The sequence below is a fragment of the Lolium rigidum genome, chromosome 7 (assembly GCF_022539505.1).
Source record: "Lolium rigidum isolate FL_2022 chromosome 7, APGP_CSIRO_Lrig_0.1, whole genome shotgun sequence".
Taxonomy (NCBI): Eukaryota; Viridiplantae; Streptophyta; class Magnoliopsida; order Poales; family Poaceae; genus Lolium; species Lolium rigidum.
Genome location: NC_061514.1, coordinates 265,643,798 through 265,656,329, shown reverse-complemented (window position 1 = coordinate 265,656,329; position 12,532 = coordinate 265,643,798).

The following is a 12,532-nucleotide window of genomic DNA, read 5'->3' as shown; positions in this document are numbered from 1 at the left end:
GCACCCCACTTGATCATTATTTAGTAGATCTGATCCGTTATGATTGCTCCTTGTTCTTCAAGGATTAGTTTAATATCTGCATAGTTAGGCCTTACAAACGGGTTGAAGGATCCAGTGACGCGTAGGGTGTAGTTTGCTAGCCCTAGACAGGATGTTCCGGGGATCAACTTCATGTTGGTTTTTAGGCCTTGTCTAGGGTCGGTTTACGATCACCGTGCGTGGCCGCCGAGCTCAATCACGAGTAGGATGTTCCGATTATGTGGTGAAAACCCTAAATCGTAGTAGGTCGTTTTAGCTTTATTTTGATCAAGCAGGACCACCATATATTCGTGCACCTCGTACGAATCATGGGTGGATCGGCTCCTTGAGCCGATTCACGAGACAACTCGAGAGCCGATCGAGGCTCGTATTTAATGTTTACGTGTATGCCATGCAGGAAACTAAGCGAGGCACATCCAACACCTTCCCGACCAGGTATAGGTCGGGTGGCACGCCCTGCACCGAGCATCGGACGTGCGTGCCGAGTCTTTGCGGGCCGTCGCTCGGAGGGACCAGGGCCAGCCGCAGTCTTGGGAGCCTCCCGGCTCTACCGTGTTGCCCGTCGCTGCTCGCCGGTGGGTTTCTGACCGCAACACCTGAATACTTGTCTGTGAGCATTTACAGTGAATCCTTCATCGAAACTGCTTGTCAACACCTTCTGCTCCTCGTTGGGATCGACATTCTTACTTATCGAAGATACTACGATACACCCCCTATACTTGTGGGTCATCAATAGCACAATGAGGAGAAGACAGCCATCTAGCTACTGCTATGTACCCATAGTCCAAGGATGAACTACTCACACATCAGTCCGGAGGCGATCATGGTGATGTAGAGTCCTCCGGGAGATGATTCCCCTCTCCGGCATGGTGCCGGAGGCGATCTCCCGAATCCCCCGAGATGGGATTGGCGGCGGCGGCGTCTGCGGAACTTTTTCCGTATCGTGGCTCTCGGTAATAGGGTTTTCGCGACGGAGAGTATAAGTAGGCGGAAGGGCGAGTTGGAGGCGGCGCGAGGCCCCACACCATAGGCCGGCGCGGGCCCCATGCTGGCCGCACCGCCCTATGGTTACGGCCACTCGTGGCCCCACTTCGTATGCTCTTCGGTCTTCTGGAAGCTCCGTGGAAAAATAAGACCCTAGGCGTTGATTTCGTCCAATTCCGAGAATATTTCCTTGGTAGGATTTCTGAAACAAAAAACAGCAGAAAACAGCAACTGGCTCTTCGGCATCTCGTTAATAGGTTAGTGCCGGAAAATGCATAATAATGATGTAAAGTGTGTATAAAACATGTGAGTATTGTCATAAAACTAGCATGGAACATAAGAAATTATAGATACGTTTGAGACGTATCAAGCACGTGAAAATAGATCCAGGCGACACTCGCCAGAAGTCGACGAAGAAGATATGTGTGGACTCCCCTGCTTTACTCGACGAGTTCGCATAACGCGGGTTCCTTCTGGCTTCAAGTTGCCTGATAGTTATAAAAAGTTCGACGGTTTGCAAGAACCAGAGGACTGGTTAATCGACTACCTGGAAATAGTGAAATTGTTGGGTGGTACAAGAGCAACGGCTATGCAGAGAATCCAGGTTTATCTTAGCGGAGCCGCAAGATCATGGATAAAGAAGTTACCAGTAGGATCCATCGACAGCTGGGAAACCTTCGAAGACTTGTTCGTAAAAAAAATCCGATCAGTTAAGGGCCTCAAGCAAAAGTATGGCAAGCCAATGAGGACGTACATCCAGCGATGGAACATCATAAAAAACTAGGCAGAAAACGTATCCGACGAAAGAGCAATAGATGCATTTGTCGCGGGAATCCAAAGGAAAGATTTAATCGAGGACTTGGGTAGATCCAACCCGAGGATAATAGCAGAGCTTATGGATATAGCGAATCGTTGGGCAGATGGAGAAGATGACGTGCAAAATAAACGGTATAGATCACCCGAGGAGGATCGCAATAGAAACAATGATCAAAATAGGCGACGATATTCTTGCCAGTACTCAGATTACGATGGTCCTAGCCAAGTAGTGGAGGAAATCATCGGGAGGACTGCCAGAGAAGCAGCGAGCAGCGCAGTGATCATAGGGATGCACCAAGCTCTAGCAGGCAAAACAATCGACCAAGGTTTCAGAGGCCATACAATATATCACCCGAAGATCTTCTTAACGGACCATGCCAGATGCACTTCTATCTCGATAATGATGGAAAAAGACAGTTAGGTCCTCTTCAGAAGGGCTGCCGAACTTTCCAACCTCTGCATAGATATGCGGGACACGCCAATGCTCAAGCATCGAGCATGGAGCATGTATAGGGGACAAGCAGTGAAGTACACTTGCCACCTCCACCCGCAATAACTAGCGCAAACCAACATCAGTTGCAATTGGCAGCAGCTCCAGCCAACAATGGACCTTACATTGACACAACGGGAGCAGTGTCGATGATTCAGAAAGGCAGACCCTCGAATAGGGCGCAAAGATAATTTCACGACAGGTATACATGTCAGAGAAAATGCCTCTACCAACGATCGATTATTTGAATTGGTCGGCACATAACATCGGGTTCACTCAAGCGGACCATCCGCCTCAAGTTCCACGGCCAGGACAATCATCTATGATTTTACCAGCGGTGATTGCGAGATTCGAGGTCTCGCGGGTATTCATAGATGGAGGAAGTAGCTTGAACCTCATGTACGCAGATACATTAAGGAAGATGAATATATCTCTGGAAAATCTGACACCAACGGACACGCGCTTCCATGGTATCACACCTGAGAAGCCGAACTATCCACTGGGAAAGATCTTACTCGACGTTCAGTTCAGAACTCGAGAGAATTACAGGAGAGAGAAGTTAGAGTTCAAAGTTATAGATTTTCCATCACAATATCACGCTCTACTGGGACGACCCGCGTATGCTAGATTCATGGCGGTGCCACACTATACATACTTGTTATGGAGAATCCCTGGACCCAATGACCCAATCACGGTGAAGGGGAGCTTTGCTTTGGCAGATAAATGCGACAAGGATTTCCATAAGCTGTGAGAAACCTTCGGGATGCAGGCGGAGTATGAAGCGTCAAAGTTAACAACTGACTACGATGTGCTACCTGATGGAATGAGGCCACTCAAGGAGCAAACTTTCGACACCTCCAAGAACTCCAAGGAAGTGCAGATACACCCGACAGATCCCAAGAAAACGAAAGCTATCGCAACAAACATGGATAGCGCATAGGAAAGCGCGCTTGTCGAGTTCCTCCGTGAGCGCTGGGAAATCTTCGCATGGTGTCCAGCTGACATTCCAGGAGTACCCAGGGAACTTGCCGAGCACCCCCTCAATCTGGATCCAAGAGCTAGACCAATTCGACAACCTTTGCGGCATTTTTCTGAGCCAAACCGCAAAGCCATGCTGTCTGAGATTAATCGACTCAGAGAAGAAAATTTCATCAAGGAACTGCACACCGAGGCCACATGGGTCGCTAACCCACTGTTGGTCCAGAAGAAAAACACTGATGTCCTTCGCATGTGCGTCAACTTCACGTGTCTCAATAAACATTGTCCAAAGGATCACTTTCCCCTTGATACGTCCCAAACGTATCTATAATTTCTTATGTTCCATGCTACTTTTATGATGATACTCACATGTTTTATACACATTATATGTCATTATTATGCATTTTCCGGCACTAGCCTATTGATGAGATGCCGAAGAGCCGATTCTTTGTTTTACTGCTGTTTTTGGTTTCAGAAATCCTAGTAAGTAAATATTCTCGGAATTGGACGAAATCAACGCCCAGGGTCCTATTTTTGCACGAAGCTTCCAGAAGACCGGAGAGGAAACGAAGTGGGGCCACGGGGAGACGACACAACAAGGCGGCGCGGCCTGGGCCCTGGCCGCGCCAGCCTGTTGTGTGGGGCCCCCGTGACGCCCCTTGACCTGCCCTTCCGCCTACTTAAGGTCTTCGTCGCGAAACCCCCAGTACCGAGAGCCACGATACGGAAAACCTTCCAGAGACGCCGCCGCCGCCAATCCCATCTCGGGGGATTCGGGAGATCGCCTCCGAGCACCCTGCCGGAGAGGGGAATCATCTCCGGAGGTCTCTTCATCGCCATGATCGCCTCCGGATCGATGTGTGAGTAGTCCACCCTTGGACTATGGGTCCATAGCAGTAGCTAGATGGTTGTCTTCTCCTCATTGTGCTATCATGTTAGATCTTGTGAGCTGCCTATCATGATCAAGATCATCTATTTGTAATCCTTCATGTTGTGTTTGTTGGGATCCGATGAATATTGAATACTATGTCAAGTTGATTATCAATATATCATATATGTTATTTATTTTCTTGCATGCTCTCCGTTGCTAGTAGAGGCTCTGGCCAAGTTGATACTTGTGACTCCAAGAGGGAGTATTTATGCTCGATAGTGGGTTCATGCCTCCATTAAATGCGGGACGAGTGACGGAAAATTCTAAGGTTGTGGATGTCTTGTTGCCACTAGGGATAAAACATCGATGCTTTGTCTAAGGATATTTGTATTGATTACATTACGCACCATACTTAATGCAATTGTCCGTTGTTTGCAACTTAATACTTGGAGGGGGTTCGGATGATAACTCGAAGGTGGACTTTTTAGGCATAGATGCATGCTTGGATAGCGGTCTATGTACTTTGTCGTAATGCCCACGATTAAATATCATAGTACTCATCATGATATATGTATGTGCATTGTTATGCCTTCTTTATTTGTCAATTGCCCAACCGTAATTTGTTCACCCAACATCCTGTTTATCTTATGGGAGAGACACCACTAGTGAACTGTGGACCCCGGTCCTATTCTTTACATCTGAAATACAATCTACTCGCAATTGTTCTTTACTTGTTCTTCGCAAACAAACATCATCATCCACACTATACATCTAATCCTTTGTTTACAGCAAGTCGGTGAGATTGACAACCTCACCATTACGTTGGGGCAAAGTTACGTGATTGTGTTGTGCAGGTTCCACGTTGGCGCCGGAATCCCTGGTGTTGTGCCGCACTACACTCTGCCACCAACAACCTTCAACGTGCTTCTTGGCTCCTACTGGTTCGATAACCTTGGTTTCTTACTGAGGGAAAACTTGCTGCTGTGTGCATCACACCTTCCTCTTGGGGTTCCCAACGGACGTGCCATCTACGCGCATCACCCCTCCCGAGGATCGATCAAATTATCGACTCCACAGCGGGTTGTGAACGTCTTTCCTTCCTGGACGCGTATTCCGGTTACAATCAGATCCGCTTAAAAGAAGAAGATGAAGTCAAAACAGCTTTCATAACCCCTTACGACGTATTGTGCTACAAAACAATGCCCTTCGGGTTGAAAAACGCGGGAGCCACTTATCAGCGGATGATGCAGAAGTGCCTCGCCACACAGATTGGCAAAAACGTCCAAGTATACATCGACGACGTCATCATAAAAACAAAGCAAGGATCATCCTTGATCGATGATCTCAAGGAGACCTTCGATATCCTCGAAAAGTTTCGCCTCAAGCTGAACCCGACAAAATGTTCCTTTGGTGTTCCTGCGGGTACCTGGTGTCAGCAAGGGGGATCGATGCCAACCCGGAGAAAATTAAAGCCATCGTGACGATGAGAAAACCAACCAAGCTCAAAGAAATACAACAGCTAACTGGACGAGTCGTAGCCTTGAGCAGATTTGTCGCCGGGTTGGGAGAAAAAGCGCTGCCGTTCTACGCGCTGATCAAGCAAGGGGAGAAGTTCGAGTGGAATGAAGAAGCAGACAAGGCCTTTGAGTATCTCAAGCGAAAAATCTCGCCACCTCCAATACTGGTCGCTCCGAAGGAAAAAAGAACCTCTCTTGCTATATATCGTGGCCACACCTCAGGTGGTCAGCACAGTCCTCGTGGTGGAAAGAGAAGAAGAAGGGAAAATTCATGGAGTTCAGCGGCCGGTATACTTCATCAGCGAAGTATTATCGCCATCCAAGCAGCATTACCCGCAGTATCAGAAACTAGCATATGGAGTATTTACGACAGCAAGAAAGCTGCGACACTATTTTTCGGCACACCCGATAGTAGTGGTCAACGAAGCACCTCTCTCAAACATCCTAAACAATCCAGAAGCTACAGGACGTGTCTCCTTTTGGGGAATAGATATTTCCCCTCGGGACATCACTTATGAAAAAAGAAAGGCAATAAAGTCGCAAATTCTACCAGATTTCGTCGCAGAGTGGATGGAGCTGCAAACTACAGGACCTCCAGATTTATCGAGTACCTGGCATATGAACTTCGACGGGTCCAAGAGATTAGAAGGAGCTGGAGCAGGCGTGATACTTGTGTCACCCCAAGGCAACAAAATGAAATACATATTGCGTGTGACGTTCCCCAATGCGTCCAATAACGAGGCAGAATATGAAGCATTAATACACGGGATGAAGATGGCAAAGGCGTGCGGTGCCACTCGCCTAAAAATCTTCGGCGACTCTCAGCTGGTAGCGCAGCAGGTGATGAACAGGTGCGACGCAGTCAATGATAGCATGATAGCATACAAGGAGGTGTACAATGAACTCGAAAAACTCTTCGAAGGCTGTGAAGTTAATCACATGAGCAGACTCATCAACGATGAAGCCGACGTTTTGGCAAACATCGGGTCGCAGTGCTTAAAAATACCACCTGTCGTATTCTGGGAGGAAATAAGTGAGAGGTCAACTAAGGCGAAGAGAATACCGAAGCAGCCGAAGAAAAAGGAGAAACCCAAGAAAGACTCGGGGGCTCCAGCAGTCTCAGAGGCCAATGCATCAGAAGATGAGGATGAACCAGAGGAAGTTATGATGATACAGGTCCCCTGGATGCAGGTTTACTTGGCGTACATCACAAAGAAAGAGATATCCAAAGATCCGGTCGAAGCAAGGCGAGTCATCCGACGATCCAAAGCTTTCACCGTGGTCAAGGGAGAGCTATATAAATGAAGCATATCAGGAGTATTGCAAAGGCGCGTCACACCCGAGGAAGGAAGAGTTATACTGAAGGATGTACACGAAGGAATATGCGGCCACCACGCAAGCAGTCGAGCAATAGCAGCCAAAGTTTGCAGGGCAGGTTTTTATTGGCTAACAGCAATAGAAGATGCAAAATACATAGTACGCACCTGCAATGCGTGCCAGAGATTTGCGGCAAAACCTCATTCTCCGGCAGCAGAGCAGATGCCGATACCATTGGCTTGGCCGTTGGCACAATGGGGGCTCGATATGGTGGGAAAACTACACATGTCCTGGCCAGGAGGGCACGTATATTTACTAGTGGCTGTCGACAAGTTTACCAAGTGGATCGAAGCAGTACCAGTAACTTCGGCAGATGGAACATCGGCGGTGAGCTTTATCAAGGGCATTGTTTTTCGGTTTAAGTGTCCCCAACAGCATAGTCACGGACAATGGCAGCAATTTTACCTCCTGGGAATTCAAGGAATACTGTGACGAGGTAGGCATCAAACTACAGTTTGCGTCGGTGGCACACCCGTAAACCAATGGCCAAGTCGAAAAAGCAAACGGCATCATTTGCAACGGCATCAAGAAGCGCCTGTTAACACCATTGGAGAAAGCACGACACACCTGGATCGATGAGTTGCCTAGCGTGCTATGGAGCATACGAACAACACCCAACACAGCAACGCAAGAAACTCCGTTCTTTTTGGTCCACGGAGCCGAGGTGGTGCTCCCGATAGAAATAGAGCATAACTCTCCGAGAGTTGTAGAATATGATGAAGAAACTTCAAGGAAGGCGCTACAGGACGATGTTGATGCACTCAACGAAGCTAGGGATGAGGTGCTATCCAGAGTCACCACGTATCAATAGAACCTGAAAAACTACCATAGTCGACGCTTGTGACCAAGGTCATTTCAAGTTGGCGACCTGGTTCTTCGGATCACCCAAGATAGCCATGAAAAATTCGAGTCTCCATGGATAGGTCCATACATAGTTACTGAAGTTATCCCAGGAGGAGCCTACAGATTAAAGGACAAAAAATTGGGCAAGGAAGAAGGAAACCCGTGGAACGTGGCTCAGCTATGGCGGTTCTACGCCTAGAAGACCAGGGAATATAACCTCTGTAAACATACATTGTATCTGAAGAGCTCGCATGTTTTCAGACGCACTCTTTTCCTTTCAGGGCATCGAGTGGGGCTGAAAGGTTTTTAATGAGGCGGGCTTGCGAAGCTGCAATATAGTATGAAATAAAAAATAGTGATTGCTTATGACCTTTACGCACAAACAAGGCTCGGGGGCTCGTACCCGACAAATTTCCAGTATATTCGACACTCGCAAAATACAAAGCCTTGGTTTCATAATAAACCTCAGGAACAAAATATAGTCACGACAAACAGGGTCATTCAGGGACTCGAGAAAAAAAAGGTGCATACTACTTTAACTTTACATAAGTTTCGCAACATATGCAATATATATATATGACTCGCAATATACAAACTTTACACTCTGGCTCAGATCAAACACGACAGAAGAAAAACAAGATGAATATCTATATCAAGTCATCTATAATCACTTTTTCACCCTCAGCAGGAGCATCCAGGGCATCAGCATAATGGTATTCTTGGAAGAAAGCAGCGTCCACCCTTAGAAGCTCTTCAATCATCTTTTCAGCAACGGGTGTGACCGCATCGTTAAGCTTGTCGACGTTTTTCTCATTTGTTTCAAATTGGAGTAGCAGACATCGATAACATTGTTCAGATCTAGCTTTGGGTGGCAAATTTTCAGCCAGATCAAAGCAAACCTGGCGCTGGCCATCAGCTAAGCCTTCACAAAGTCATGAATTCGATGGACATTCTTGAATTTTTTCATCAAATCAGGAAGATTCACAGGATGAGGATTCCGAGGAAACATAGAATTGTACACCATGGCCTGTGTCATCCCAGAAGTCAATATCGTTTTTCGAGCAAGTCGAAGAAGAATTTCGGCTCTTGCATCAACACATTGGTCTTCGGCAACAGTGTCCACGAAGGAACCTATGTACGGTAAAGGAAACAACAAGACGTGAAGAACAAATATGAAGAGCGTAAAACGAAAGAAGGGAGAACAAGTGGAGCAATACCCGCCATATCCAGACTTGCATCAGTTATAAGGTCAAGTATGTATTCTTCGCGTTTGGTGGCACGCAAAGCTTCAGCATTAGCAGATTCCTTTAGTTGCAGAGCTTCATGTGCCTGTTGAAGTGTAGCTCGCTCGCGATCCGAAGATTTGCGAGACTGATCCATAACAATCACGGCTTGTCGTTTCATCGCGTGGAGCTGCTGTCGAAGTTCAGATAATTCTTGGAGAGAATCAGCACACGATGAATCGTCTAAGGAAACATCGGCATGAGTTCTTCTCGAATGAGATGCAGCGGGCGAAGTACCAGAAGGTCCAGCAGCCTCGGTATAGTTGTCAAAAACCAACTGGAAGAAAGAAAAATCGAAATCAATCATTCGGCAGGGAACGCTTTTTCATTGATAGTTAAGACATTTACATAAGGGAGGATCCTTACAAAAGTGGACTCCTACTGAGCCGATAGGAATCGTCGCAAGTCACAACAAGAGCGACAATTACAAAAGAAAAGAAAAAAGAGACAGGGTGGTCTACTTGACCTCCGTCTTGGCAGTGCTAGGAGATGCAGCAGATTTCGGGCTCAGGAAGGCGAGGATTTTCTTCGAGTGGGGCTTGGCGTCCTTCACCAAAGCTTTCCAGTTTTCCTTGTTCATCCCTTTGGGACTGCCAACCTTCATCAAGTCGACGTCCTGCTGGCAGTGGGAAACCCAAGCGATGGTTCCCTCGACTCCAATCTTCAAGTTATCCTGCCGATAAGCCAATGCAGGATCGTCCTGGCCCAGAAAACGCTGGACAAGCTTAGAGAAAATCTCCGGCTATGTTTGTTTGGAAAAGAAATGGGGGAAGAGGCGCTTGAACGCAGCTCGGGCATTGGAAATATTGGTGCACGCCAGATCGCCTTGTAACTCAAGGATTGAAAGAGTGTCGAGAAGTTGATCATCGACCTCTTCGTGCAAGGTACATTCTTCACCCATCCTTCCTGCTGGAGCAAAACATGGGTTCATCAATATTCAGAGAAGCAAATCAAGATAAGCACAAAGATAGGTGAAGGAAAAAACTTACTAACGAATCTCCGATTCTGGGTGTCGAACCGATCTGCTATGGCATTCTCACGCTCGATTTGTTGAGCAATCTTGTCGCTCAAAGCATTCTCAGCAGCTTTGGAGCCGCTGGCGGAGGTCCTCAACAGCAGCGGCATATGCTTCAGCTTTTTCGCTGAGCTCCAGCTTAGCTGCAAGAGCATCATCGCGTTCTTCGGCTCGGAGAAGCGCATCTGAAAAAATAGTCAATGGTAAACATTCATTATCAGAAGACAAAAAATAGGTGTGGCGAAAAAGCGAGTCATCAAAAACAAAGCGGCTTTACATTTCAAAGCGTCGGCCTCATCACAGAACTTAATAGACTTGGAACCAAGACTGATGAAATGCTTCATCAGAGGCTGTTAAAAAGCAGCGTTGGAAAGCAATTCAGGAAGGTACAAACTCGGGTAAAGTCAACAAAGATCGGCACAAAAGGAAATCTAGACAATCAACACTCAATATCAAACCAAGGAAAATGGACTTACGTCGTCAAACAAAGGAGTCGACGAACTCCCCGCGACAATTTCATGAATGTCTTCAGCCCCAGTCTTTGCTTTCTTCGGCGCAGGTGCTCGGGGGCTGGCCAAAGGAGTCGAAGTTTCCGTGTTCTGTTGAGGGGGAGGCGAAGATTCCGCAGCAGTGTGGTGTTCTTCACAAAGAACCATAGTGTTGGATGTGCTCGTAGGAGTCGTGCCATGGACCGCGGGTTCTTCTTTTTCTCCTTCCTCTTCTGAGTTGCTAATACAGAAAAATAAGCATTCCTAAGAAAAAGGAGTTGGACAAAAAACAAAAACAAAGTAACTCACGAGCTAACGGAGCCAGCGTCATCGTAAGGGTCAAAGGCACCCTCTTCTTCAGGCGAAGTTTCTTCGGCATCCGACTCAGTAGGCTTGGAGGTGCCGAAATCTTCGACATCATCTCTCTTCCTTTTGCAACCGGGAGAAATGGCGGGAGGAGGAGAGACGGAGCGGCCAGAGTCAGAACATTTTGACTCAGTCTCTTTTTCGGAGGACGCCGCGGATTTCTGAGATCCCGCGGCTTCACTCTCAGGACGAGAGGTTTCTTGCGAGTCATCGGTGACAACGGCTCGCTCATCCACCTCTCCACCTTCAGGAAGGGGGGAGAGAGTATAGAATTTGCTGGCCCTGTAAAATGCAAAAGCAAGACTAAGGTGAATACACAAGGAAAATAAGGAAGCAGTCGAAAAATAGCAGAACAATTCGAAGAAAGGCTACTTACTTCGGGAATAGCGTGGCTACCACTGTATGGCTCGACGCGGCAAGAGGATGGAACCTCGTGTTTCTTGCTCAAGGAGGAAAAACATCGGATGAGTTTCTCCAAGTCCTTCACAGAGAGATCCTTGGACAAGCGATCAACATCTTTCTCTCCAGAGTACATCCAAAGGGGGTTTTTGCGAGCCTGCAGTGGCTGCACCCTGATCCTAATGAAATAAGCAGTTATCTGAGCACCCAAGAGTTCCTCTCCGTGAGTGTTCTGGAGTTGATGGATGCGCTTCATCAGGGCTTCAGTAGCCGTCTTTTCTTCAGCAGTGGCCTCTGCGTCCCAAGATCGGCGCCTGAGAATTTCTTCAGCAGCTTCAAATGGAGCGATGCCATACTCATGGGAGTTTTCGTACTCGTCCTGGATGTACAACCATCTTTTGCGCCACCCTTGGACGGAGTCGGGGAATTTGACGTCAAAGTAGTCAACGTCGGGTCGGACGCAGATGCAAACGTCGCCCACATTGTAGACGACGTTGCGGGAGTTGTTGCGCCGGAGGTAGAAAATGCGCTTCGACATGCCCCAATGAGGATGGGTGCCGAGGAAGCACTCGCACAAAGTAATAAAAATAGAGATATGGAGGATGGAGTTCGGGGTCAGCTGGTGTAGCTGGATCCCGTAGACAAAGAGAAGACCACAAAGGAATTCGTGGATAGGGGTGGAGAGGCCGCGAATGAGGTGGTCAATGAAAGTTACCTGATATCTGATAGGAGGACGCGGGAAGCTTTCGTCGCCAGGAAAGATCAGCGAGTCTTGCTTCTTCAGCAGGCCAAGCTTCTTGAGCGTCTTCTGGTCCTGGTTCAAGATCTTGGATCGCTCCCATCCAGAGATCTCAGCTTTGTCCATCGAGGCGTTGGTGCCCGGAGCTGTGTGCCTCGTTAGCTTCGTGCGCGGCGGCATGGAGAAGTGCTTTGGTGGAGATATGGGATGAGCGAGAGTGTGAGCGCGAAGAGCTTGAGGACGGTAATGGTAGAGCGTGAGAGAGAAGAGGCAGATGTGCGGCGCGGCGAAGGGGATGAATGAGGACGATGAGGTAAATTTATAGCA